The sequence below is a fragment of the Belonocnema kinseyi genome, chromosome 10 (assembly GCF_010883055.1).
Source record: "Belonocnema kinseyi isolate 2016_QV_RU_SX_M_011 chromosome 10, B_treatae_v1, whole genome shotgun sequence".
Classification (NCBI taxonomy): domain Eukaryota; kingdom Metazoa; phylum Arthropoda; class Insecta; order Hymenoptera; family Cynipidae; genus Belonocnema; species Belonocnema kinseyi.
In genome coordinates, this window is record NC_046666.1 from 3,489,459 (window position 1) to 3,494,163 (window position 4,705).

Sequence of the window (4,705 nt, forward strand, 5' to 3'; positions counted from 1 at the left end):
AGTAAATGGATTTTTTTCTATTTTAATTTTACCAATTCATTTAATTTCTTGGTATTCATCCTGAATTCTTTTCAATTCTTTAGAATTCCGTTGCATTTTTTTCTAATTCACTCTAATTCTTCTAAATTTACTTAATTTTAATTTAATTCAATTGGTTTTTTTTTTCAATATTTAAATATTTTTAAATTATTTTCAATTCGCTTAAATGCTTTTTTATTAATTTCATCGAATTCTTCTCATTTCCCTTAAATTCTTCTAAATTCGATCAAGTTTCACTGAAATAAATAGATTTTTTCCTTCATTTTTCCGATTTTTTAAGTTAGAAATTAGTAACGTTTTTAAAGATTTGCAGTTAATTGAATTTTTTTAAATTCATTTTGAATTCTTATCAATTTGCCCTGAATTCTTTTAATTTCTTTGGAATTTCCTTTATTATTTTTAGTTGACTTCAATTCTTCTACATTTACTCAATTCTATTTGAGTCACTGTTTTTTTATATATTTTTTTATATTTTAAGTTTATTTTCAATTCACTTGAGTGCTTTTTTACGAATTTCATCGAATACCTCTCATTTCCTTCGAATTCTTCTAAATTCACTCAAATTTTACTGAAGTAAATGGATTTTTTTCTATTTTAATTTTACCAATTCATTTAATTTCTTGGTATTCATCGTGAATTCTTTTCAATTCTTTAGAATTCCGTTGCATTTTTTTTAATTCACTCTACTTAATTTTAATATAATTCAATTGGTTTTTTTCAATATTTAAATATTTTAAAATTATTTTCAATTCACTTAAATCCTTTTTTATGCATTTCATCGAATTCTTCTCATTTCCTTTAAATTCTTCTAAATTCATTCAAATTTTACTCAACATAAATGGATTTATTTCTATTTTTTTTCTTTAATTTTTTCAATTCATTACATTTTTATAAATCGTTTGGTAGTCAGTAGTGAGTTTTTTGGTTAGAAATTAGTAGTGCTTTTAAAGATTTGAAGTTATTTGATTTTTTTTTTATTTCATCCTGAATTCTTTTAAATTCTATGGAATTCCCTTAAATTTTTAAAATTCACTCTAATGCTTCTACTGAATTGTAATTAATTCAATTGTTTTTTTCTTAAATTTATATATTTTTTAATTATTTTAAATTTACTCGATTGCTTTTTTTAATTCAGCTTGATTTTTTGTGAATTTCATCGAATTCCTCACATTTCCCTTGAATTCTTCTAAATTCACTCAAATTTTACTGAAGTAAATGGATTTTTTTCTATTTTAATTTTACCAATTCATTTAATTTCTTGGTATTCATCCTGAATTCTTTTCAATTCTTTAGAATTCCGTTGCATTTTTTTTAATTCACTCTACTTAATTTTAATTTAATTCAATTGTTTTTTTTTTCAATATTTAAATATTTTAAAATTATTTTCAATTCACTTAAATGCTTTTTTATGAATTTCATCGATTTCTTCTCATTTCCTTTAAATTCTTCTAAATTCATTCGAATTTTACTCAACATAAATGGATTTTTTTCTATTTTTTTTTTTTAATTTTTTCAATTCACTACATTTTTATAAATCGTTTCGTTGTCAGTAGTAAGTTTTTTGGTTAGAAATTAGTAGTGCTTTTAAAGATTTGATTCATGTAGTTTCTTTAAAATTCATATTTTTATTAGAAAATTAAACTTCTTCATTGAAAATTAAAGTTTTTTGTTGAAAATTCAATGATTTTGTTCAAAATTTTTATTTTTTGTCGTTGAAATAAAACATTTTTAACCGAAAAAAAATATTTTTATTATAAAAATAAAATTCTTCATTAAAAATTAAATTATTTTGTTGAAAATTCAATGATTTTGTTGAAAATTTTAAATTTTTAACTGAAAACACAACTATTTAGTTTAAAATTCATGTAGTTTCTTTAAAATTCATATTTTCATTAGAAAATTAAACTTCTTCATTAAAAATTAAATTATTTTGTTGAAAATTCAATGATTTTGTTCAAAATTTTTATTTTTTGTTTGAAAGTTCATATTTTTGAGTTAAAGTTTGAACGCTTTAATAGAAATTCGTTACTTCGATAGAAAATTAAACTTCTTAGTTAAAAATTTAATTATTTTGTTGGAAATTCATCGTTTTTATTTGAAAATTTAATTTTTCAGTTGAAAATTTGTATTTTGAGGTTGAAAATTCATATTTCATTATTTCAAATTTTTCGGTGAGAATAAATTATTTCTTCGTTGAAACTGCTAATGCTTGTGTAAATTATTTTTTTGAAAATTCAATGATCTTATTACAAAATTAATTTTTTTTTCTGTTTGAAATTTTAATTTTCTAACGGAAAATACAACTATTTGGTTGAAATTTCGTGTCTTTTGTTTCAAATTTATATTTTTTGTTAAAAAATTAAACTTCTTGGTTAAAAATTTAATTATTTGGTTGGAAATTCATCCATTTTATTTGAAAATTCATATTTTATTACTTCAAATTTTTCGCTGAGAATGAATTATTTCTTCGTTGAAAGTGCTACTAGTTTAAATTATTTTCTTAAAAATTCAATGATTTGTTTATAATTATTATTTATTTGATGTTGAAAATTTAAATTTTTAACCGAAAACACAACTATTTAGTTTAAAATTGATGTAGTTTCTTTAAAATTCATATTTTTATTCGAAAATTAAACTTCTTTATTGAAAATTAAATTATTTTGTTGAAAATTCAATCATTTTGTTTAAAATTTGTATTTTTTGTTGTTAAAATAAAAAATTTTTATCCGAAAACACAACTATTTAGTTTAAAATTGATGTGCTTCTTTAAAATTCAGATTTTTATTAGAAAATTAAACTTCTTCATTCAAAATTAAATTATTTTGTTCAAAATTATTATTTTTTGTTGTTGAAATTTTTAATTTTTAACCGAAAATACAACTATTTAGTTTAAAATTGATGTAGTTTCTTTAAAATTCATATTTTTATTCGAAAATTAAACTTCTTTAGTGAAAATTAAATTATTTTGTTGAAAATTCAATGATTTTGTTCAACATTTTTATTTTTTGTTGTTGAAATTTCATATTTTTGAGTTGAAATTTTAACGCTTTAATAGAAATTTATTGAAAATTGAACTATTTTGTTAAAAATTCGTTTTATGGTTAGAATATTACTTTTTTAAACTGAAAATTGAACTCCTTAGTTGCTAATTCATTTATTTTGTTTAAAATTCGTTACTTCGATAGAAAATTAAACTTCTTGGTTAAAATTTAATTATTTTTTTGGAAATTCATCCTTTTTATTTGAAAATTCAATTTTTCAATTGAAAATTCATATTTCATTATTTCAAATTTTTCGTTGAGAATAAATGATTCCTTCGTTGAAACTGCCAATACTTGTTTAAATTATTTTTTTGAAAATTCAATGATTTTGTTCAAAATTTTTATTTTTTGTTGTTGAAATTTTAAATTTTTAACCGAAAACACAACTATTTAGTTTAAAATTAATGTAGTTTCTTTAAAATTTAAATTTTTATTAGAAAATTAAAATTCTTCGTTGAAAATTAAATTATTTGGTTGAAAATTCATTTATTTTATTTTAAACTCTTATTTTTTGTTAGAAAATTAAACTTTTTGGTAAAAAATTTAATTATTTTGTTGGAAATTCATCCATTTTATTTGGAAATTCATATTTTATTGCTTCAAATTTTTCGTTGAAAATGAATTATTTCTTCGTTGAAAGTGCTACTACTTGTTTAAATTATTTTCTTAAAAATTCAGTTATTCGTTTATAATTATTATTTATTTGTTGTTGTTGAAATTTGAATTTTTTAACTGAAAACACAACTTTTTAGTTTAAATTTCAAGTAGTTTATTTAGAATGTATATTTTTATTAGAAAATTAAACTTCCTTGTAAAAATTAAATTATTTTGTTGAAAATTCAATGACTTTGTTCAAAATTTTTATTTTTTGTCGTTGAAATAAAAAATTTTTAACCGAAAAAAATATTTTTATTAGAAAATTAAACTTCTTCATTAAAAATTCAATTATTTTGTTGAAAATTCAATGATTTTGTTCAAAATTTTTTTTTTGTCGTTGAAATAAAAAATTTTTAACCGAAAAAAAATATTTTTATTAGAAAATTAAACTTCTTCATTAAAAATTAAATTATTTGATTGAAAATTCAATGATTTTGTTCAAAATTTTAATTTTTTGTCGTTGAAATAAAACATTTTTAACCGAAAAAAAATATTTTTATTAGAAAATTAAACTTCTTCATTAAAAATTAAATTATTTTGTTGAAAATTCAATGATTTTGTTCAAAATTTTTTTTGTCGTTGAAATAAAAAATTTTTAACCAAAAAAAAAATATTTTTATTAGAAAATTAAACTTCTTCATTAGAAATTAAATTAGTTTGTTGAAAATTCAATTATTTTGTTCAAAATTTTTATTTTTTGTCGTTGAAATAAAAAATTTTTAACCGAAAAAAAAATATTTTTATTAGAAAATTAAACTTCTTCATTAAAAATTAAATTATTTTGTTGAAAATTCAATGATTTTTTTCAAAATTTTTATTTTTTGTCGTTGAAATAAAACATTTTTAACCGAAAAAAATATTTTTCGTAGAAAATTAAACTTCTTCATTAAAAATTAAATTATTTTGTTGAAAATTCAATGATTTTGTTCAAAATTTTTATTTTTTGTCGTTGAAATAAAACTTTTTTA

The 4,705-nt window shown here is 18.3% G+C and overlaps 1 protein-coding gene across 1 annotated transcript in view; it reads left to right on the forward strand.

The window, feature by feature from the left end:
- The window catches only part of LOC117181754 (CD63 antigen-like), a 68,225-nt gene that overhangs the window by 31,858 nt on the left and 31,662 nt on the right, over positions 1-4,705 (forward strand). The gene's annotated exons all lie outside the window — the stretch shown is intronic.